Source organism: Tamandua tetradactyla, chromosome 15 (genome assembly GCF_023851605.1).
Source record: "Tamandua tetradactyla isolate mTamTet1 chromosome 15, mTamTet1.pri, whole genome shotgun sequence".
Taxonomy (NCBI): domain Eukaryota; kingdom Metazoa; phylum Chordata; class Mammalia; order Pilosa; family Myrmecophagidae; genus Tamandua; species Tamandua tetradactyla.
In genome coordinates this window covers 64,417,850-64,443,272 of record NC_135341.1, presented here as the reverse complement: position 1 = coordinate 64,443,272, position 25,423 = coordinate 64,417,850, and the positions used below count along the sequence as shown (strand labels likewise).

Sequence of the window (25,423 nt, the reverse complement as noted above, 5' to 3'; positions counted from 1 at the left end):
GTTGCAGAGATTGGACAAGTGCTGAATAAGAAAAAGGCAACCTAAAAAAGGCAGGAAAATCATGTAGTGCCCTTGCTGGCCCTCAACCCATCCTCTCACTGGCCTAACCCACAATGGGCCAGCACTTCAGTGCAGCATTCTGATACTGGTTCTGGAGGGAGTAGAATAACCTTCATGTACACACTGGGTGCATGCATGTGTGTACCAATTTCTATGATGGCATCCTTAAGAATTGAACCAGTACCCACATCACAGGCTTGCCAACCTAGAACTTGTGAAGGCTTGCCTGCTTTAAACACCTGGAAGAGGGAGGTCTGTTTCTTGGAAAATAGAGAAGAGTCACACTGCAGCTGCCTAGGACAAAGGGGTTTCCACTGTGGGACAGATTCTAGCTCCCAGAAACATGAGGAAATTGTTTCTGACAAGAATAAAGACAATCACATCTTTGTTAACTAGGGAATTTCTAGGGCCACAGATACAAACCAAGGATGAAATGGAAGCTCAGAAAAAACTAGGGAGAGTCCTACGTATTTCTAAACTCATTGTTAGGACAGTCAAGCCTTGAAGGAATGCACTAAACAGACACCAATCTGCAAAGACCAAGAAAGATGCGTATGTTTATGTAAATATATATATATATATAAATTTAAAAAAATATATATATATATTTATCAACTCCTGGCATCAAAGGAATTTTGTCACATTACCTGGATACAATCTTAAAAAACAAATGTTTCAGTGTCTAAATACCAGGATATGCCCTCCAGGCAAAACCAGCTTGAGGCAATGAAATGAGTTTTAGAAACTACAGAGGCAGACATTCTGGTGCGAAGGCTTGCCTGCTTTAAACACCTGGGAGAGGGAGGTCTGTTTCTTGGAAAATAGAGGGGACATTCAAACTCCTATAAATAGAGGAACTTCAAACAAACTAACAAGTGCATACTCAGAATGAGATACAGGCACAGAAAAGACCCTGCACACAACATTTGCCTTGAGCAGACGTTCCTGAGGGCTGAAGCTCAAGAAAATCTCTATCTCATCACCAGCTAGGTAGAAAATCAAGAAATGGATATTTAGGGGAATAAATACCAGGGTTAACATTTAAAAATTTTAAAATACAGCGGGCAACAAAAGAGCACAAGAGGAATGAAGAAACAGGACATAGTGGCTCATCCAACAGAACAGGATAAAAATCCCGGGAACATCAGGAAGATCAAAGTGTGGACATATCAAACATGTCTTTAAAAATAATTTTAAAAATTCTCAAGGGATGAAGGAAAAATACAGAGAAAAAAGTAAAGGATATCAGGAAAACAATGAATGAGCAATGAGAATCTCAGTAAAGTATGGTAAGGATCACATTTTATTCTTTTTCCATGTGACTACCCCATTATTACAGCATGCCTTTGTTGAATTTGGGGGGCAGGGGGGCAGGGAAGTGCATGGGCCAGGAGTCAAACCCAGGCATCCTGCATGGCAGATGAGAATTCTACCACTGAACTATCCTTGCACTCCCAAGAGATAGAAATTTTTTTAATGAATCAAATAGAACTTATGGAGTTGAAGACCACAATAACTGAAAAGAAAAATTCCCAGGAGCATTTCACCAGCAGACTGGAGTTTGCAGAAGAATCAGAAAACTTGAAGACAACTAAGATGTGTTAGGCTGAGGAACAGAAAGGAAAAATTATAAAAAGCAAAAATACCCTAAGACATCTCTGTGACAACAGGCATACCAATATATGCATCATGGGACTCACAGAAGGAAAAGAGAGAAAGGGGCAGAAAGAATATTTAAAGAAATAATGACAGAGAACTTCCCCAAATTAAAACAGATCCAGAAATGACAGCAAGGACCCTGTACTTTGCATTTGCTTTGGGTTGACCTTCTTGAGAGGAGGGCTGAGCTCCGGTGGAGAATGCCATCCAAATGCAAAGCCAATTTGCAAAGATGGTGAAAGGTGTTTTTTGCTCAGGTTTGCTTGGTTTTGCTAGCTCCCAACACTCATGAAAATCTCCATCATATCACCATCTAAATATAAATTCAAGAAACAGACACAGGAAATAATTCCCAGAGTTAATATTTTAAAATATTAAAATGTACAGTGGATATGCTGGTTTGAAACTACTATGTACCCCAGAAAAGCCATGCTCTTCTAATCCAATCTTGTGGGTGCAGACTTATTGTGGGTGGGACCTTTTGTTTCCATGGAAATGTGACCTATCCGATTCAAGGTGGGTCTTAATCCTTTTAGTGGAGCCCTGTATGAAGAGACTAAAAGGCAGAAAACAGAGAGAGCTCAGAGCCCACACAGAGAATCATTTTGAAACCAATCCAGGAGAGAAGGGCCAACAGATGTCACCATGTGCCTTCTCATGTGACAGAAAAACACCCTAGACATGATCAGCCTTTCTTGGGTGCAGATATCCTCTTACTGATGCCTGCATTTGGCCACTTCCATAGCCTTAGAAATGTAAATCTGTAACCTAATAAATCCCCCTTGTACAAGCCAATCCTTTTCTGGTAGACTGCATTCCAGCAGCTTTAGCAAACTGAAACAGTAGGCAACAAAAGAGTATAAGACAAAGAAATAAGAAAGGATGGCCCATCCAAAGGAAGAGGATAAAAATTCAGAAAACATCAACAAAGACCAGACTGCAGACATAACAAAGACTTTTTTTCATTGATAAACAATATACAAACACAAACATTCTTAACATACAAACATTCCATACATGGTGTACAATCAATGGCTCACAACATCATCACACAGTTGTATATTCATCATCATGATCACTTCTCAGGACATTGGCATCACTCCAGAAAAAGAAATAAAAAGAAAAAACTCATACACACCATATACTCCACTCCTCTCTTTCATTGACCACTAGACCTCCATCCACCCAATATATTACAACTTTTGTTTCCCTTATTATTTGATTACAGAGTTTCTTATCCATATTTTTTACTCATCTGTCCATACCCTAGATAAAGGGAGCATCAGACATAAGGTTTTCCCAATCACACAGTTACACTGTAAATGTTATATCTTCATACCATCATCTTTAAGAAACTAGTCTACTGGAACACTGCTCTACAGTTTCAGGTGCTTCTCTCTTAGCCATTCAAATACACCATAAACTGAAGGGATATCTATATAATACATAAGAATAACCTCCAGGATAACCTCTCGACTGTTTGAAATCTCTCAGCCACTGACACTTTATTTTTTTCTCATTTCTCTTTTCCCTTTTGGTCAAAGTTCTCTCAACCCCTTGATGTCGGGTCCCAGCTCATCCCTGGATTTCTGTCCCAGGTTCTCAGGGAGATTTACACCCCTGGGAGTCATGTCCCACATGGTGGGGAGGGCAGTGAGTTCACCTGTTGTGTCAGCTTAGAGAGAGAGGCCATATCTGAACCACAAAAGAGGCTCTCTGGGCGTGACCCTTAGGCTCCATTCTAAGTAGGGTTAGCCTGCCCTTTGCAGGAATAAATCTCACAGGAGTGAACCCCAGGATCGCGGGCTCAGTCTATTGATCTGGCCATCCCCACTGCTTGTGAGAGTATCAGAAATTCTTCAAATGGGGACATTGACTCTTTCCTCCTTTCTCCCCATTTCCCAAAGGGGATCCTGAAAGTACTTCTTTTACTCACTGTCCAAATCACTCTGGGACTTATTGGGGCATCACACTAACCTGGACAAACCAACAAAATCTCATGCCCTGTTCAAGATTCCCTGTACTTGTGGTGTTCAACTAAACGGACCATACAAGTTAAATTAGGAAATGCACTATCCGAAATATAAATTTTGCACCAAACAAACAACTTCCCCTTAAGTCTCACACACAAGTTGAAGTTTTAAGATATGGACAGTATCATCCTTTACCCAGTCTTCTGATATACCTTAGTTCTATCTGGATTAGTTTGACTCTTATGTCTACTCAACGTCTGATCACTTTTTCAACCTTTTTTTTTAAACAGTACTGTATAGGGCACTGCTGACTTTCATAGCTTCAGAGCTCTGACTCTGAGTCTCAGGGGTCACATAAATACCTGAAGTTTCTGGTAAAGACCAGGTTATATACAAACGGCTCAGTATCTCAGTATTTGAAATTAAGAATTATACTTCCTAAGTATATGTGACTACTGTAAGTGCTTACAATCTAAGACCCTTTACAATAAACCCTCACCTGAAAACCCACGCTCTTGGCTTTAGTTCACCTAATTTTTGATGCACGAAAATGTTTAATTTTGAGGAGTTCCCATTTATTTATTTCCTTCTTCAGTGCTCTTGCTTTAGGTTTAAGGTCCAAAAAACCGCCTCCAATTGTAAGATTCATAAGATATCTCCCTACATTTTCCTCTAACTGTTTTATGGTCTTAGACCTAATGTTTAGATCTTTGATCCATTTTGAGTTAACTTTTGTATAGAGTGTGAGATATGGGTCTTCTTTCATTCTTTTGCATATGGATATTCAGTTCTCTAGGCACCATTTATTGAAGAGACTGTTCTGTCCCAGGTGAGTTGGCTTGACTGCCTTATCAAAGATCAAATGTCCATAGATGAGAGGGTCTATATCTGAGCACTCTATTCTATTCCATTGGTCGATATATCTATCTTTATGCCAATACCATGCTGCTTTGACCACTGTGGCTTCATAATATGCCTTAAAGTCAGGCAGCGCGAGACCTCCAGCTTCGTTTTTTTTCCTCAAGATGTTTTTAGCAATTCGGGGCACCCTGCCGTTCCAGATAAATTTGCTTATTGGTTTTTCTATTTCTGAAAAATAAGTTGTTGGGATTTTGATTGGTATTGCATTGAATCTGTAAATCAATTTAGGTAGGATTGACATCTTAACTATATTTAGTCTTCCAATCCATGAACACGGTATGCCCTTCCATCTATTTAGGTCTTCTGTGATTTCTTTTAGCAGTTTTTTGTAGTTTTCTTTATATAGGTTTTTTGTCTCTTTAGTTAAATTTATTCCTAGGTATTTCATTCTTATAGTTGCAATTGTAAATGGGATTCGTTTCTTGATTTCCCCCTCAGCTTGTTCATTACTAGTGTATAGAAATGCTACAGATTTTTGAATGTTGATCTTGTAACCTGCTACTTTGCTGTACTCATTTATTAGCTCTAGTAGTTTTGTTGTGGATTTTTCCGGGTTTTCTACGTATAGTATCATATCGTCTGCAAACAGTGATAGTTTTACTTCTTCCTTTCCAATTTTGATGCCTTGTATTTCTTTTTCTTGTCTAATTGCTCTGGCTAGAACCTCCAACACAATGTTGAATAATAGTGGTGATAGTGGACATCCTTGTCTTTTTCCTGATCTTAGGGGGAAAGTTTTCAATTTTTCCCCATTGAGGATGATATTAGCTGTGGGTTTTTCATATATTCCCTCTATCATTTTAAGGAAGTTCCCTTGTATTCCTATCTTTTGAAGTGTTTTCAGCAGGAAAGGATGTTGAATCTTGTCGAATGCCTTCTCTGCATCAATTGAGATGATCATGTGATTTTTCTGCTTTGATTTGTTGATATGGTGTATTACATTAATTGATTTTCTTATGTTGAACCATCCTTGCATACCTGGGATGGATCCTACTTGGTCATGATGTATAATTCTTTTAATGTGTTGTTGGATTCGATTTGCTAGAATTTTATTGAGGATTTTTGCATCTATATTCATTAGAGAGATTGGCCTGAATTTTTTTTTTTTGTAATATCTTTGCCTGGTTTTGGTATGAGGGTGATGTTGACTTCATAGAATGAATTAGGTAGTTTTCCCTCCACTTCGATTTTTTTGAAGAGTTTGAGGAGAGTTGGTACTAATTCTTTCTGGAATGTTTGATAGAATTCAGATGTGAAGCCGTCTGGTCCTGGACTTTTCTTTTTAGAAAGCTTTTGAATGACTAATTCAATTTCTTTACTTGTGATTGGTTTGTTGAGGTCATCTATGTCTTCTTGAGTCAAAGTTGGTTGTTCATGTCTTTCCAGGAACCCGTCCATTTCATCTAAATTGTTGTATTTATTAGCGTAAAGTTGTTCATAGTATCCTGTTATTACCTCCTTTATTTCTGTGAGGTCAGTAGTTATGTCTCCTCTTCCATTTCTGATCTTATTTATTTGCATCCTCTCTCTTCTTCTTTTTGTCAATCTTGCTAAGGGCCCATCAATCTTATTGATTTTCTCATAGAACCAACTACTGGTCTTACTGATTTTTTCTATTGTTTCCATGTTTTCAATTTCATTTATTTCTGCTCTGATCTTTGTTATTTCTTTCCTTTTGCTTGCTTTGGGATTAGCTTGCTGTTATTTCTCCAGTTCTTCCAAGTGGACAGTTAATTCCTGCATTTTTGCCTTTTCTTCTTTTCTGATATAGGCATTTAGGGCAATAAATTTCCCTCTTAGCACTGCCTTTGCTGCATCCCATAAGTTTTGATATGTTGTCTTTTCGTTTTCATTCACCTCGAGGTATTTACTAATTTCTCTTGCAATTTCTTCTTTGACCCACTCATTGTTTAAGAGTGTGTTGTTGAGCCTCCACGTATTTGTGAATTTTCTGGCACTCGGCCTATTATTGATTTCCAACTTCATTCCTTTATGATCCGAGAAAGTGTTGCGTATGATTTCAATCTTTTTAAATTTGTTAAGACTTGCTTTGTGACCCAGCATATGGTCTAAATGATCCATGAGCACTTGAGAAAAAGGTGTATCCTGCTGTTGTGGGATGTAATGTCCTATAAATGTCTGTTAAGTCTAGCTCATTTATAGTAATATTCAGATTCTCTATTTCTTTATTGATCCTCTGTCTAGATGTTCTGTCCATTGATGAGAGTGGTGAATTGAAGTCTCCAACTATTATGGTATATGAGTCTATTTCCCTTTTCAGTGTTTGCAGTGTATTCCTCACGTATTTGGGGGCATTCTGGTTCGGTGCGTAAATATTTATGATTGTTATGTCTTCTTGTTTAATTGTTCCTTTTATTAGTATATAGTGTCCTTCTTTGTCTCTTTTAACTGTTTTACATTTGAAGTCTAATTTGTTGGATATTAGTATAGCTACTCCTGCTCTTTTCTGGTTGTTATTTGCATGAAATATCTTTTCCCAACCTTTCACTTTCAACCTATGTTTATCTTTGGGTCTAAGATGTGTTTCCTGTAGACAGCATATAGAAGGATCCTGTTTTTTAATCCATTCTGCCAATCTATGTCTTTTGATTGGGGAATTCAGTCCATTAACATTTAGTGTTATTACTGTTTGGATAATATTTTCCTCTACCATTTTGCCTTTTGTATTATATATATCATATCTGACTTTCCTTCTTTCTACACTCTTCTCCATACCTCTCTCTTCTGTCTTTTCGTATCTGACTCTAGTGCTCCCTTTAGTATTTCTTGCAGAGCTGGTCTCTTGGTCACAAATTCTCAGTAACTTTTTGTCTGAGAATGTTTTAATTTCTCCCTCATTTTTGAAGGACAATTTTGCTGGATATAGGAGTCTTGGTTGGCAGTTTTTCTCTTTTAGTAACTTAAATATATCATCCCACTGTCTTCTCGCTTCCATGGTTTCTGCTAAGAAATCTACACATAGTCTTATTGGGTTTCGCTTGTATGTGATGGATTGTTTTTCTCTTGCTGCTTTCAAGATCCTCTCTTTCTCTTTGACCTCTGACATTCTAACTAGTAAGTGTCTTGGAGAACGCCTTTTGGGTCTAATCTCTTTGGGGTGCGCTGCACTTCTTGGATCTGTAATTTTAGGTCTTTCATAAGAGTTGGGAAATTTTCAGTGATAATTTCTTCCATTAGTTTTTCTCCTCCTTTTCCCTTCTCTTCTCCTTCTGGGACACCCACAACACATATATTTGTGCTCTTCATATTGTCCTTGAGTTCCCTCATACCCTGTTCAAATTTTTCCATTCTTTTCCCGATAGTTTCTGTTTCTTTTTGGAATTCAGATGTTCCATCCTCCAAATCACTAATTCTATCTTCTGTCTCTTTAAATCTATCATTGTAGGTATCCATTGTTTTTTCCATCTTTTCTACTTTATCCTTCACTTCCATAAGTTCTGTGATTTGTTTTTTCAGTTTTTCTATTTCTTCTTTTTGTTCAGCCCATGTCTTCTTCATGTCCTCCCTCAATTTATCGATTTCGTTTTTGAAGAGGTTTTCCATTTCTGTTCGTATATTCAGCATTAGTTGTCTCAGCTCCTGTATTTCATTTGAACTATTGGTTTGTTGCTTTGACTGGGCCATATTCTCAATCTTCTGAGTGTGGACCGTTATCTTCTGCTGGCCTCTGGGCATTTAGTCAGATTTCCCTGGGTGTCGGACCCAACAGGTTGTAAGATTTTTCTGTGAAATCTCTGGGTTCTGTTTTTCTTATCCTGCCAAGTAGGGGGCGCTTGTGGCACACGTTTGTCTCACGTGTTTGGAAGGGATCCCCCCAGTCACCCTTCTCCGCAGCCTGGGGATTTCCGATCCAATTCTCTCAGTTTTTCCGGGGGGCCGCGCGTGGTGGGTGCGTCAGCCGCCGTGGCTTGAGGGGACCCTGTGGCTCCTATTATTAATGCCCCTATTGGTGTTTGGTTGGACCCAGTCCCTGCCACTGTCGGAAATTCCCTCCTCTCCCTGGAGGGGTGCCGGTCGCCGGCCGCTGCGGCCTGGGGAACTCGCCACCGGACCAGGAAGCCGCCCGCGGGGGAGGGGCGCCGGTTGCCAGCCACCGCGGCTTGGGTAGCCCTCTGATCCGAGACTTGTAGCCGGTCCAGGAAGCTGCCTGCAAAGATGGGCACCGGCCGCCGCGACTTCGGAAACTTGCCTCTCCAAGACTCCTAGCCGGCCCTGGAAGGAGGGAGGGAGGTGCCCCGGCCGCCAGCTGCCGCTGCTCGGGGAATTGCATGCCGCTCTGGATCTCACTGCAGCAGAGTCTCGCAGTCAGTCTAGCCAGTCCAGACTGGGGTACGCTGTGTGTCCATTCCCTGCCGTGGCCCCGGGAGCTGTTCTGCACTGTTTCTGTTCACCTAGTAGTTGCTCTGGAAGAGGAACTAAGACGCACGTATCTTACTAAGCCGCCATCTTGGCCCCGCCTCCCTAAACCTCACCTAATTTTTATATTATATTTAGTCCATATAATTGAGGCATGATAATATTTGTCTTTTTGTTTCTGATATTTCAGTCAACATACAGCTCTTAAGGTTCACTCATCTAGTTGCATGCCTCACAACTTCATTCCTTCTTGTGGAGGCTCGGAAGTCCATTGTACCCTTAGGCCACCTCCATTCATTGTGGATCACTGTGGATCACAATTACTGCCACCAAGAACACCAGTGTGCAAATGTCCTTTCATGTCCCCGCACTCAGTTCCTCCAAGTATATATATACTGAGCAACGGGGTTTCAGGGTCATATGCCAAACGCACCCCTAGCCTCCTGTGGAACCACCCCACTGCTCTCCAAGTATGAGGGAAATTCACCTCTCATTTCCCTACTAACAGTGAATAGATACATCTCTTTCTCTGCATTTTCTCTAGCACTTGTTTCTCTCTGACCATTTTTAAATAGTTTTATTCACACATCATACAATCCAGCCTAAGTGTATGGACATGCCTTCACCACCATGCCCTATCTGAAGACATTCCCTTTTCTTCCACAAAGAATTCATAACCATTTCCCAATCCCCCTGCCTGCTGACATTTAGTTTTGGCATAAAGTCTTTGTTACATTCAGTGGAGGCATATTACAATGTTACTGTTGAATGTAGACCCTAGCTAACATTGATTGTACTTTTTTCCATATATCATCTACTTTCAACACCCTGCAATACTGACATTCCTTTGTTCTTCCTCCTGCAAATAGATTTTTTAATTTGCACATTTAATCACCATCATTGTACACTCTAGGCATTCCTAAAGTATACCATCTCAGTTTTTATCCTCTATCCTACCTTCTGATTTCATATGAGCCCCCAGCCTTTCTCCCTCAATCATACTAATATTCAGCTTCATTTAGTGTACTTACATTACTGTGCTACAATCAGGTAGTACTGTGCTATCCATATTTGAATTTTTAAAATCAGTCTTGTTATACAATCTATATTCCTTCAGCACCAATTGCCCAATTTCTACCCTATTTCTATATCCTGATAACCTGTGTTCTAACTGAAATTACTCCAAGTTCACTCATTTTGTTAGTTAGTTCATATCAGTGAGACCATACAGTATCTGTTCTTTTGTTTCTGGCTACTTTCACTGAACCTAATGTCCTCAAGGCCCATCAATGTTGTTACATGCTTCATGACTTTATTCTGTCTTAACAGCTACATGATATTCTATCATATGTATATACCCACAGTCTGTTTAGCCATTCATCCATTGATGGAAATGTGGGTTGTTTCCATCTCTTTGCAATTGTAAGTAATGCTGCTATAAACACTGGTGTGCAAACGTCCGTTTGTGTCCTTGATCTCATGGCCTCTGAACAGATACCTAGCAATGGGACTGTTGGATCACATGGCAATTCTATACTTAGCTTCCTGAGGAACCGCCAAACTGCCTTCCAGAACCATTGTACCATTTTACATTCCCACCAACAGTGGATAAGTGTGCCACTTTCTCCACAAACTCTCCAACACTTGTCATCTTCTGTATTTTTGATAATGGCCATTCTAGTGGGTGTGAGATGATATCTCACTGTGGTTTTGATTTGCATTTCCCTAATAGCCAATGAAGTTGAGCATCTTTTCATGTGCCTTTTAGCTATCTGTATTTCTTCTTCTGAGAAGTGTCTGTTCATGTCTTTTGCCCATTTTGGAATTGGGTTCTTTGTCTTTTTGTACTTAAGTTGAAGAATCTTTTTATATATTCTGGATATTAGACCCTTATCTGATAGGTGGTTTCCAAATATTGACTCCCATTGCGTAGGCTGTCTTTTCACTTTCTTGACAAAGTTCTTTGATGCACAAAAGTGTTTAATTTTGAGGATTTCCCATTTATCTTTTTCTTTCATCAATGCTTATGCTTTGGGTATAAGGTTTAGGAAATCACCTCCTATTTCAAATTTTATAAGATATTTCCCTGCATTTTCTTCTAAAAGTTCTATGGCCTTAGCCCTAATGTTTAGGTCTTTGATCCATTTTGAGTTAATTTTTGTGAGATATGGATCCTCATTCATTCTTTTGCATATGGATATCCAGACACAAATAGACATACTCCAAGACATTTACTAATCAGGCTGTCAGATGTCATAGAGAAAGAATTTTGAAAGCAGCAAGAGAAAAGAAATACATCGCTACAAGGAAACCCAATAAGACTGTGTGGGTTTAGAATCTTTAAGATTCTAAAAGAGAAAAATTCCCAACCAAGAATTCTATATCCAACAAAATTGCCCTTCAAAAATGATGGGGAGATTAAAACATTTTCAGACAAACAAATCATTGAGAGAATTTGTGACTAAGAGACCAGCTCTGCAAGAAATACTAAAGGGAGCACTACAGGCAGATAGGAAAAGGCAGGAGAGAGAGGTGTGCAGAAGAGTGTAGAAATGAAGACTATCAGTAAAGGTAAAAAGAGAAAAAGACAAAAAAAAACCCAACAAACTAAATAGGACATATAAAATCTGCATGGCAAAATAGTAGAAGAAAGTACTACCTTTAAAGAAATAACACTAAATGTTAATGGATTAAACACCCCAATCAAAAAACATAAAAACATAGGCAGAATAGATTAAAAAACAGGACCCATCTATATGCTTTCTATGGGAGACTCATTTTAGACCCAAGGACAGAAACAGTCTGAAAGTGAAAGGTTGGGAAAAGATATTTCATGCAAACAACAATCAGAAAAGAAAAGGAATAGCTAATATCTGACAAATTAGACTTCTAATGTAAAACAAAAAAGGACAAAGAAGGACACTATGTATCAATAAAAGCAACAATTCAAAAAGGAGACATAACAACCATAAATATTTATGCACTGAGCTACAGTACTCCAAAATACATGAGGCAAACACTGAAGAGGAAAATAGACACCTCTACCATACTAGTTGGAGACTTCAATTCCCCACTCTCATCAATGGATACAACATCTAGACAGAGGATCAATAAGGAAACAGAGATTTGAATAATATGATAAATGAACTACATTTAATAGGCATTTACAGAACACTTTACCCCACAACAGCAGGATACACCTTTTTCTCAAGTGCTCATGGATCATTCTCAAGGATGGACCATATGCTAGGTCACAAAACAAGTCTCAATAAATTTAAAAAGACTGAAATCATACAACACACTTTCTCGGATCCTAAAGGGGTGAAATTGGGAATCAATAACAGGCAGAGGGCCAGAAAAATCACAAACATATGGAGTCTAAACCACACACTCTTAAACAGCTATTGGGTCAAGGAAGAAATTACATGAGAAATCAGTAAATATCTTGAGGCAAATGAAAATGAAAGCAAAACATATCAAAATTTATGGGATGCAGCGAAGGCAGTGCTAAGAGGGAAATTTATTGCCTTAAATATCTATATTAAAAAAGAAGAAAGAGCAAAAATAGAAGAATTTATTCACTTTGAGGAACTAAAGAACAGCAAACTAACACCAAAGCAAACAAAAGGAAAGAAATAACAAAGATCAGAGCAGAAATAAATGAAATTGAGAACATGAAAACAATCAAGAAAATCAACAAATCCAGAAATTGGTTCTTTGAGACAATCGATAAAATTGATGGATCCTTAGCTAGGTTAACAAAAAGAAAAAGAAACAGGATGCAAATAAAGTAAGGAATGGAAGCGGAGACATAACTACTGGCCCTTTAGAAATAAAGGAGATAATGAGAGGATACTATGAGCAACTTTATGGTAATAAACTAGACAATGTAGATGAAATGGACAACTTCCTACTAGGGTATAAACAACCAACACTGACTTGAGAAGAAATAGATGACCTTCAAGCCTACTTAAAATTAGGCATAGAAGTCACCCCCAAAAGAACCTCTTTTATTGCTCAGATGCGACCTCTCTCTCCAGCCAACACAACAAGCAAACTCACCATCCTCCCCCTGTCTATGTGGGACATGACTCCCAGGGGTGTGGAACTTCCTGGCAGCGTGAGACAGAAACCCTAGAATGAGCTGAGACTCAGCATCAAGGGATTGAGAGAACCTTCTCTACCAAAAGTGTCAATGGCTGAGAGATTCCAGAGTAGAGAGGTTATCCTGGAGGATGTTCTTACACATTAAGCAGATATCACCTTGTTATTCAAGATGTAATGGAGAGGCTGGAGGGAACTGCCTGAAAATGTAGAGCTATGTTCCAGTAGCCATGTTTCTTGAAGATGATTGTATAATGATATAGCTTTCACAGTGTGACTGTGTGATTGTGAAAACCTTGTGTTTTACGCTCCTTTTGTCTACCTTATCAACAGATGAGTAGAACATATGGAATAAAAATAAATAATAGGGGGAACAAATGTTAAATTTAGTTTGAAATGCTAGTGATCAATGAAAGGGAAGGGTAAGGAGTATGGTATGTATAACTTTTTTTTTCTGTTTTCACTTTATTTCTTTTTCTGAATAGATACAAATGTTCCAAGAAAAAAAAATGATCATGCTGATGAATATACAATGATGTGATGATATTGTGAGCCATTAATTGTACACCATGTATGGAATGTTCGTATGTCAAGAATATTTGCATGTTTTTACAATAAAAATATTTTTAAAAAAACACTTCAGAAGTTAGGAATCTAAGGTAACTTCTTCAATATGATAAAGGGTATATATAAAAAAAGAAATAGATGACCTCAACAAACCAATTACAAGTAATGAGATTGAATTAATCATTAAGAAGCTCCCCAAAAAGAAAAGTCCAAGACCAGATGGCTTCACATGTGAATTCTACCAAGCATTCAAGAAAGAATTAGTACCAATTCTGCTCAAATTCTTCAAAAAAATTGAGGGGAGGGAAGGCTACCTAACTCATTCTATGAAGCCAACATCACCCTCATACCAAAGCCAAAGATATCACAAGAAAAGAAAACTACAGACCAATCTCTCTAATGAAACAAATCCACAAATCCTCAACAAAATATTTGCATTGAATCCAGCAGATCATTAAAACAATTATACAGACTTCTGGGTCAAGATGGCGGCTTAACAACATGCACGTTTTAGTTCGTCCTCCAGAACAACTACTAAATAACCAGAAACAGTACAGAACAGCTCCTGGGGCCATGTCAGTAACCAGACACACAGCGTACCCCAGTCTGGACCAGCTGGACTGGCTGCGAGCACCCCCCCAGAACTGAGTTCCCAAAGCTGTGGCAGCCAGCGCCCCTCCCCCACAGGCCGCTTCTCAGAGGGGAAAGGAAAGGACTTTACCAGCAGCAGGGACTGGGCACAACCAAACACCAACTGTGGAACTAATTAACAAATTCTGACTACTAAAAATAGGCCCCCAGCTTAGGTGAACCTGATCAAAGCAGAGGTTGCTCATTTTTGCCCCGGCGCCAAGGGGGCAGGACTGACAGAAAAAGGGGGGAAAAAAAAGAAGGAAACAGAGGTTTTTGAGGCTGTGTATCTACAAAGGCTTGACTGCCTCTGGATACAGCGGCAGGACTTTTCAGGCTGCAACTGCCCCAGGCATAGGCAGAAGTGAGCTCTTTTGGGGGCTTGTCTGGAGCCTGTGCCTTCCCTAGGGGAGGGGTGAAGCCCAACTCAGGTGGAATCCCTCCATCAAGGAATTCAGACCTCAGGGCTTGGTAATTTGAAGCCATTAAAACCAGCCTACAACCTCTCCTCTGTCTCCACCACGCCCCCAGCAGGGAGAGTCTGCCAAAGTTAAAGGTACCGCATCATCTTATGCTGGTGGGACCTGCAGTCAGACGCGCCACACACAGGGCAGGATAAGAAAAACAGAGTCCAGAGACTTCACAGGAAAGTCTTTCAACCTGCTGGGTCTCACCCTCAGGGAAAACCGATGCAAGTAACTCTTTCCTCCTGATAGGAGGCCAGTTTGGTCTGGGAAAATTTGGCTGGGGTCTATAATATCTAAGTAGACCCTACTAAGTGTAGGGTGGCGGGGGAAGGCACCACACAAGCAGGGCAAGAAACAAGAAAACATGAACTGAAAAATTCTCCTCTGTTAAACAAAACTTAAGCTAAAGGTCCAGATAAAGCTGAACAGAATGTCAAAGAACAGATAGACAACAAATTCATCCAGCAAGAAAACCCTAGGTAAAAGAAGTGAAAGCAATCTCCAGAATAAACTAATTAAGGTAATTAAATACCTAGATGCCAGCAAAAAATAACGAATCACACTAGGAAAATTGAAGATATGGCCCAGTCAAAGGAACAAACCAACAATTCAAATGATGTACAGGAGTTGAAACAATTAATTCAGAATGTACAAACAGACATGGAAAACCTCATCAAAAACCAAATCAATGAACTGAGGGAGGATATAAAGAAGGCAAGGAAAGAACAAAAAGAAGAAACTGAAAGTCTGAAAAAACAAACCACAGAACTTATGGGAATGAAAGACACAGTAGGAGAGATGAAAAAAACAATGGAAACCTACAATGGTAGATTTCGAGAGACAGAACATAGGATTTCTGAACTGGAGGACAGAACATCTGAAATCCAACGCGAAACAGAAACTATAGGGAAAAAAAAGGAAAAATATGAGCAGGGACTCAGGGAATTGAAGGACAATATGAAGCACACGAATATACATGTTGTGGGTGTCCCAGAAGGAGAAGAGAAGGGAAAAGGAGGAGAAAAACTAATGGAGGAATTTATCACTGAAAATTTCCCAACTCTTATGAAAGACTTAAAATTACAGATCCAAGAAGTACAGCATACCCCAAAGAGAATAGATCCAAATAGACATACTCCAAGACATTTAATAATCAGTATGTCAGAGGTCAAAGAGAAAGAGAGGATCTTGAAAGCAGCAAGAGAAAAGCAATCCATCACATACAAGGGAAGCCCAATAAGACTATGCGCAGATCTCTCAGCAGAAACCATGGAGGCGAGAAGACAGTGGGATAATATATTTGAATTATTAAAAGAGAAGAACTGCCAACCAAGAATTCTATATCCAGCAAAATTGTCCTTCAAAAATGAGGGAGAAATTAAAACATTTTCAGACAAAAAATCACTGAGAGAATTTGTGACCAAGAGACCAGCTCTGCAAGAAATACTAAAGGGAACACTAGAGACAGATATGAAGACAGAAGAGAGAGGTGTGGAGAAGAGAGTAGAAAGGAAGACTATGAGTAAAGGTAAAAAGAAGGAAAATTAGATATGACATATAAAATCCAGAAGGCAAAATAGTAGAAGAAAATACTACCCATGCAGTAATAACACTGAATGTTAATGAATTAAACTTTCCAATTAAAAGACATAGTCTGGCAGAATGGATTAAAAAACAGGAACCATCTATATGCCGTCTCTACTCAAAGGACACGAGGCCAAGGACACAAATGGACATTTACATACCAATGTTTATAGCAGCATTATTAACAGTTACCAAGAGATGGAAACAGCCAAAATGTCCATCAACAGACAGCTGGCTAAACAAACTGTGACATTTACATAAGATGGAATATTATGCAGCTGTAAGACAGAATAAAGTTATGAAGTATGTAACAACATGAATGGACCTTAAGGACATTATGCTGAGTGTGATTAGCCAGAAACAAAAGGACAAATACTGTATGGTCTCACTGATATGAACTGACATTAGTGAATAAACTTGGAATATGTCGTTGGTAACAGAGACCATCAGGAGATAGAAATAGGGTAAGATATTGGGTAATTGGAGCTGAAGGGATACAGACCGTACAACAGGACTGGATACAAAAACTCAGAAACGGACAGCACAATACTACCTAACTGTAATGTAATTATGTTAAAACACTGAATGAAGCTGCATGTGAGAATGATAGAGGGAGGAGGGCTGGGGACATAAATGAAATCAGAAAGAAAGATAGATGTTAAAGATCGAGATGGTATAATCTAGGAATGCCTAAAGTGCATAATAATAGTGAAATGTACAATGTACAAATTTTAAAAATGTTTTTGCATGAGGAAGAACAAAGGAATGTCATTATTGCAGGGTGCTGAAAATAGATGATAATTAATACTTTAAAATGTCACCTTATGTGTGAGACTAAAGCAAAAAATGTTTGTTACAAAATTCAGATTTTGACTAGAGCATTTCCTAATATAACTCATGTAGATAGTTTGATTGAACGTCATTAGTACTTAGAATCTCAGGTAGGACATGAGATTTTGTTGGTTTGTCCAGAGTGATGCCCCGATGAATCCCAGAGTGATCTGATCAGTGACTGGAAAAGTATTTGCAAGCCCCCTTCGGGGAATGGTGAGAGCGTGGAGAAATTCAACTTCCCCAAGTTGAATTCTTGATATTCTCACAAGCATTGTGGACAACCAAAGCTATAGGCTGAGCCCCCAGTCTTGGGGTTTGTTCATATGAAACTTAACCCCAGAAAGGATAGGTCAAGTCTACTTAAAATTTAGGCCTAAGAGTCACCCCCAAGAGAGCCTCTTTTGTTGCTCAGATGTGGCCTCTCTCTCCAGCCAACACGACGAGCAGTCTCACCACCCTCCCCCCTCTCTGCATGGGACATGACTCCCAGGGGTGTGGACCTTCCTGGCAACATGGGACAGAGATCCTGGAATGAGCTGAGACTCAGCATCAAGGGACTGAGAAAAAACCTAGAATGAGCTGAGAATTAACATCAAGGGATTGAGAGAACCTTCTCAACCAAAGGGGGAAGAGTGAAATGAGACTAAGTGTCAACGGCTGAGAGATTCCAATCAGAGTTGAGAGGTTATCCTGGAGGTTATTCTTATGCATTAAGTAGATATCACCTTGTTGTTCAAGATGTAGCGGAGAGGCTGTAGGGAACTGCCTGAAAATGTAGAGCTGTGTTCCAGTAGCCATGTTTCTTGATGATGATTGAACAATGATATAGCTTTCACAATGAGACTCTGTGAATGTGAAAACCTTGTGTCTGATGCTCCTTTTAGCTACTATATCAAAGAAGAGTAGAACATATGGAATAAAAATAAATAATAGGGGGAACAAATGTTAAATTTAGTTTGAAATGCTAGTGGTAAATGAAAGCGAGGGGTAAGGGGTATGGTATGTATAATCTTTTTTTTCTCTATTACTGTTTTATTTCTTTTTCTGTTGTCTTTTTATTTCTTTTTCTAAATCGATGCAAATGTTCTAAGAAATGATGAATATGCAACTATTGATGATATTAAGAATTACTGACTGTATATGTAGAATGGAATGATACCTTAATGTTTTGTTTGTTAATTTTTTTAATTAATAAAAAAATAAAAAATTCCATTTCATAAAGATAGAATAATCCCTATTTAATACTGTATGCTTGAAACTGTAATCAGATCATCTCCCTGGAGATATGATTTAATCAAGAGTGGTTGTTAAGCTGGATTAGGTGATGACATTTCTCCACCCATTTGGGTGTGTCTTGATAAATTTCTGGAGTCCTAAAAAAGAGGAGACATTTTGGAGAATGAAAGAGATTCAGAGAGAGCAGAGCAGAATGACATAGCCACAAGAAGCAGAGTCCACCAGCCAGCGACCTTTGAAGATGAAGAAGGAAAATGCCTCCTGGGGAGCTTCATAAAACAGGAAACCAGAAGCTATCAGAAGACACTGTGCACGCCATGTGCCCTTTCAGATGAGAGAGGAACCCTGACTGTGTTCACCACGTGCCTTTCCAGATGAGAAACTGTGATTGTGTGCACCATGTACCTTCTCACTAGAGAGAAACCCTGAACTTCATCAGCCTTCTTGAACCACGGTTATCTTTCCCTAGATGCCTTTGATTGGACATTTCTATAGACTAGTTGTAATTGGGACATTTTCTTGGCCTTAGAACTGTAAATTGGCAACTGATTAAATTCTCCATTTTAAAAGCCATTCCATTTCTGGTATATTGCATTCCAGCAGCTAGCAAACTAGAACACCCTCCTTTCATGTGGGAAACCTGGGGTTCAAATCCCAAACCATGCACCCCCCCCAAAAAAAACAATGCAGGGCAACGGTAGCACAGTGGTAGAGTTCTCACATGCCATGCCAGAGACCCAGCTTTGATTCCCAGTGCCTGCCTATCCCCCCACCCCCAAAAAGCAATGCAGCACTCCATAGACTGATGTTAAATATTGTCTGAAGTACAAAATCCACGTTCTAACTTATGGAATAATTTACAGGAGTACAGTGCTCTTGTTGATCTTGTATTCAGTCAGGTTATAAGAACGGGCAATAAAAGAACACACACACAATAAACAAGTAAATAAACTTTAAGTAAAAAAAGATTGTAAGAGACAAAGAAGGACATTATATATTGATAAGTTTCAATCTAGCATGAAGATATACTGATTATAAACAAATACACACCAAACAACAGAGGCCCAAAATATATGAAAGAAATTTCACAGATTTGAAAGAGAAATATATAGTTATACAATAGCTGGAGAGTTCAATATACTACTTTCAATAATTGATAGAACCTCTAAACAGAACATTAATAAGGAAACAGAGAACTTGAACAATACAATGAACCCATCAGATCTAACAGACATAGAACACCGCAATCAACAAAAGCAGAATACACATTATTCTCAAATGCACATGGAATATTTTCTAGGACAGACCCCATATTAGGCCACAAATTAAATTTCCCACAAATTAAATTTTAAAATATTGAAATTATACAAAGTATATTCTTGAACAAACAATAAAATAAAGCCAAAAATCAGTAACAGAAAGAAAACTGGAAAATCTGCAAATATGTAGAAATTAAACAACACACTATGAAACAACCAATGGGTTAAAAATAATCACAAGGAAAATCAGGAAATATCTTGAGACAAATGAAAATAAAAATACAACATACCAAAATTTTTGAGATGCCGCAAATACAGTATTCAGCAGGAAATTTATAGCTCTAAATGTCTTATATTTAAAAAGAAAAATCACAAAGCAATAACCTACCTAACTTCACACCTAAAGAGAGTAAGAAAAGCAAACTAAACCTAAAGCTAGGACGAAGGAAATATTCAAGTTAAGAGCAGAGACAAATGAAATACAGATCAGAAAAACAATACAGAGCTTCAATAAAACCAAAAGTTGGTTTTATGAAAAGATCATTAGACCAACAAACCTTTAGCCAGAGTAACAAACAAAAAGAGAGGACACAAAAAATTAAGACTGTGAAGGAATAAAAGTGAAGGCATTACTACTGAACTTACAGAAATAAAAAGGATTATAAAAGGGTTCTAGAAACAATTACATGCCAACAAATTAGAAAACATAAACGAAATGTACAAATTCCTAAAAACATACAAATTACCTAACCTGATACACAAAAAATTTCTTTAAAAATTTTAAAAAGCGCTCACTTTGGTAGCACATATACTAAAATTGGAATGATACAGAGACAATTAGCATGGCCCCTGTGCAAGAATGACACGCAAATTTGTGAAGCATTACATATTTTTGTCAATATTGTAGGGTGTTGAAAACAGATGGTAATTTATATTTCAAAACTTTAATTTATGTGTGAGACTAAAGCAAAAAATGTTTTTTGGTACAAAATTTATATTTTGACTAGTGCATTTCCTACTATAACTTACATGGACAGTTTAATTGAACACCATTAAGTACCTGGAACCTTGAATAGGGCATGATATTTTGTAGGTTTGTCCAGAATTATGCCCTGATAAATCCCAGAGTGATTTAAACAATGAATAAAAAAGTATTTGCAAAGTCCTTCTAGAGGAATGGCAAGAAAGGGGGAAAATTCACTTTCCCCATTTGGAGAATTCCTGATATTCTTGCAAGTAGTGGGAACAACCAGATCAATAGGCCGAAACTCTCAGTCCTGGGGTTTGTTCATATGAAACTTATCCCCACACAGGATAGACTAAGCCTACTTAAATTTAGGTCTAAAAGTCACCCCCCAGAAAACCTCTTTTGTTGCTCAGATGTGGCCTATCTCTCTCTCAACCAACACAGCAAGCAAACTCCCTGTCCTTACCCTCTCTACATGGGAAATGACTCCCAGGGGTGTAAACCTCCCTGGCAATGTGGGACAGAAATCCTAGAATGAGCTGGGACTCATCATCAAGGGATTGAGAAAAACTTCTTGACCTAAAGGGGGAAGAGTAAAATGAGACAAAATAAACTGTCAAAGGCTGAGAGATTTCAAGCAGAGTCGAGAGATTATCCTGGAGGTTATTCTCATGCATTTTATAGATTCCCCTTTTTTCAGTTTAAGGTGTATTAGACAGGCTAGTGGGAAATGCCTGAAACTGTAGAGCTGTGTTCCAGTTGCCATGTTTCTTGAAGATGAATGTATAATGATATAGCTTTCACAGTATGTTGACTGTGTGATTGTGAAAACCTTGTGTCTGATGCTCCTTTTATCTACAGTATTGACAGATGAGTAAAAAATATGGATTAAAAATCAGTAAAAAATAAGGGGAACAAATGTTAAAATAAATTGAGTAGATTGAAATACTAGTGAACAATGAAAGGGAGGGGTAAGAGGTATAGAAAAAAAAATAGAGGGAACAAAGGTTAAAATCTATTGAGTAGATGGAAATACTAGTGGTCAATGAGAGGAGGGGTAAGGAGTATGGTATGTGTGAGCTTTTCCTTTTTTCCTCTTTATTTCTTTTTCTGGAGTGATGCAAATTTTCTAAAAAAAATGATCATGGTGATGAATATACTACTATGTGATGATGTGAGCTAATGATTTTACACCATACATGGAATGTTCGTATGTTAAGAATGTTCATGTTTATATGTTGCTTTGGTTTGATAATACAAAATAAATTAAATTTTAAAAAATCTTCAAAAATCTATAACAAGTAAAGAGATTGAATCAGTAATTAAAAACCTCCTAACAAAGAGAATTCCAGGACTGGACGGTTTCACTGCTGAATTCAACTAAATATTAAAAGACTTAATATCAATCCTGCTCAAACTCTTCAAAAAAAAAAAAAAAACTCTTTCTGTGAGGCCAATATTACCCTGATCACAAGAAAAGATAATTACAGATTAATATCCCATATGAATATAGAAGCTGTTTAGTTTCCTTGGCTGCTCAAACAAATACCATGCAATGGGTTGGCTTAAACAACAGGAATTTATTAGTTCAGTATTTGGAGGCTAAAAGAATGTCCAAATCAAGGCATCATGAAAGTGATGCTTGTTCCCTAAAGACTGGCATTCTGGGACTGGCTGCCAGTGAATCTTGGTCTTTAATGGTTCCTCAGTCACAAGGCACATGGTAGCCTCTCCCATTTTCTTCCAGGTTTTGTTGAATTTCAGCCTCCAGCTACTCCCTGTGGCTTTACTCTCTCTCTCTTTCTAAATTTCATTCTACTTATAAAAGACTCCAGTAATAGGATTAAGGCCCATCCTGACTGAGGTGGGCACACCTTTAACTGAAGTAACCTCATCAAAAAGTCCTACTTACAATGGATTCACAGCCACAGGAACAGAATTACATTCCAGAACATGTTTTTCTGGGGTACCTACAGCTCCAAACCACCACTAATCCAAAATTTCTCAAAAAAAAAACAGCAAAGAAAATCCAACAATATATTAAGAGGATTACACACCATGACAAAGTAGGGCTTATTCCAGGAATGCAAAAAATGATAAATCATCAGTTTAACATACCACATTGATAGAATGAAGAAAAATCACCTGAGCATCTCAACTGATGCAGAAAAGGCAGTTAAAAAAAATCCAACATACTTTCCTAATAAACCACTCATAAAACTAGGAATAGAAGAGATCTTTATCAACACAGTAAAGACCATTTATGAAAACCCACAGAAAGAATGGTGATGTTAACAAATGTGATTTGGAAGAACTGTTTATCTTAGTATAACCAATATATGATGTTAAAAAATTGTGCTAGTTCACTGATTGTTTCAGACTCTACATTGCAATAACCTTTAGGTAACCATTACTTGTCAAGATTTAGTGAAATACCAAAGTATATTCACAATTACACTGAAAGGCTATTAAAATACCCTTCTGATCTCTTTCAACTACATTTATATCTGTATGAGGCCAGCTTTCTTTCATATATTTCTACCAAAACAGACATAATGGACTCAACATAAAAGCAGGCAGACAGGATGACCCAGAAGCATTCTATTAAAGCCGACATTAAAAAGATTTTCAAAAATTTAAACAATGATAGTCTTCAAATTTTTATTATTTTGGAAATACAATTATTTTTCATAATGATATGTTATATAAGTTTATTACTGTTATTTTAAAATAACAGACATTTAGAAAAACTTTTCCATTCCTAATACAGTAAATAACAAAAGACATACCCAACTGTGTTCGCTTAAAACTGTTTTGTACCCCCAGAAAAGCCATGCTCTCTCTCTTTTCATTGTAATATTTATTTATTTAATTATTTTTAAAAATTTTATTAATAAAACCAATCAACATACAATATGAACATTCTTTTTTTCATCACATAGTTGTATATTCATCATCATGATCATTTCTTAGAACATTTGCATCAATTCAGAAAAAGAAATAAAAAGAAATCAGAAAAAAATTCATACATACCATACTCTTCACCCCTCCCTTTCAGTGTTCACTAGCATTTCAATCTACTAAATTTATTTTAACATTTGTTCCCCCTATTATTTATTTATTTTTAATCCATGTTTTACTCATCTGTCCATAAGGTAGATAAAAGAAGCATCAGTGTTCTAGTCTGCGAGCTGCCAGAATGAAATATACCAGAAACGGAATGGCTTTTAAAAAGGGGGGAATTTAATGAGTTGCTAGTTTAGAGTCCTAAGGCCGAGAAAATGTCTCAATTAAACAAGTCTATAGAAATGTCCAATCCAAGGCATCCAGGAAAAGATACCTTGGTTCAAGAAGGCCAACGACGCTCAGGGTCTCTCTCTCAAGTGAGACGGCACATGGCGAACACAGTCAGGGCTTCTCTCTCAGCTGGAAGGGCACATGGCAAACACGTCATCTGCTAGCTTACTCTCCTGGCTTCTGGTTTCATGATGCTCCCCAGGAGGCATTTTTCTTCTTCATCTCCAAAGACTGCTGGCTCATGGACTCTCTGCTTCGTGGTGCTGCAGCATTTTCTGCTCTCTCTGAATCTCTCATTCTCCAAAATATTTCCTCTTTTATAGGACTCCAATAAACCAATCAAGACCCACCCAAATGGGTGGAGACATGTCGCCCCCTAATCCAGTTTAACAACCATTCTTGACTAAATCACATCATCCAGGGAGATGATCTGATTACAGTTTCAAACATACAGTATTGAATAGGGATTATTCTACCTTTATGAAATGGGATTTATATCAAAACATGGCTTTTCTTAGGGGGCATACTTCCTTTCAAACCAGCACAATCAGACACAAGGTTTTCACAATCACACAGTCACACTGTGAAAGCTATATCATTATCATCTTCAAGAAACATGGCTACTGGAACCCAGCTCTACATTTTCAGGCAGTTTCCTCCAGCCTCTTTGTTATGCCTTAACTAAAAAAGTGATATCTATTTAATGCATAAGAATAACCTCCAGGAAAACCTCTCGACTCAGTTTGAAATCTGTCAGCCATTGACACTTTATTTTGTCTCATATCTCTCTTCCCCCTTTCTATCAAGAAGGTTTTCTCAGTCTCTTGGTGCTGAGTCTCAGCTTATCATAGGATTTCTGTCCCATGTTGCCAGGAAGGTTCACACCCCTGGAAGTCATGTCCCACATAGAGAGGGGGAGGGCGGTGAGTTTGTTTGTCATGTTGGCTAAGAGAGAGGCCACATCTGAGCAACAAAAGAGGTTCTCTTGGGGGTGACTCTTAGGCCTAATTTTAAGTAGGCTTAGCCTATCCTTTGCAGGGTTAAGTTTCATATGAACAAACTCTAAGACTGGGGGCTCAAAAGCCATGCTCTTTTAATCCAGTCTTGTGGGTGAAGAATTGTTGTGAGTAGGATCTTTTGATTAGTTTGTTTCTACAGAGATGTGACCCACCAAACTGTGAGTTGGACCTTCTGATTAGATTATTTTCATGGAGATTTGATCCCACCCATTCAAGATGTGTCTTAATTAATTTACTAGAGTATTTAAAAGAGCCCAAGGGGAGAGAGCTCAGAGCTGACAAAAGATGCAGAAGGATGACATCCTAATATCTCTATTTCATTTATCTCTGCTCTTAACTTTAATATTTCCAGAAAGACCCACAGGAGCTAAGAGAGTTGTCTGAAACCAGAAGCTGGGAGAGAAGGATAGCAGACATCGCCATGACAGAGAAACCCCAGATGCCACAGGCCTTTCTTCAGAGTCAAGGT

At 38.3% G+C, this 25,423-nt stretch overlaps 1 protein-coding gene and 1 non-coding gene across 6 annotated transcripts in view; one reads left to right on the top strand and one right to left on the bottom strand.

Annotated features, from left to right (window-relative positions):
• The window catches only part of NKIRAS1 (NFKB inhibitor interacting Ras like 1), a 61,110-nt gene that overhangs the window by 16,527 nt on the left and 19,160 nt on the right, over positions 1 to 25,423 (bottom strand). The gene's annotated exons all lie outside the window — the stretch shown is intronic.
• Positions 20,459 to 20,565, top strand: LOC143658214 (U6 spliceosomal RNA). Its single transcript, XR_013163215.1, has one exon. It is a non-coding gene; the product is annotated as a U6 spliceosomal RNA (small nuclear RNA).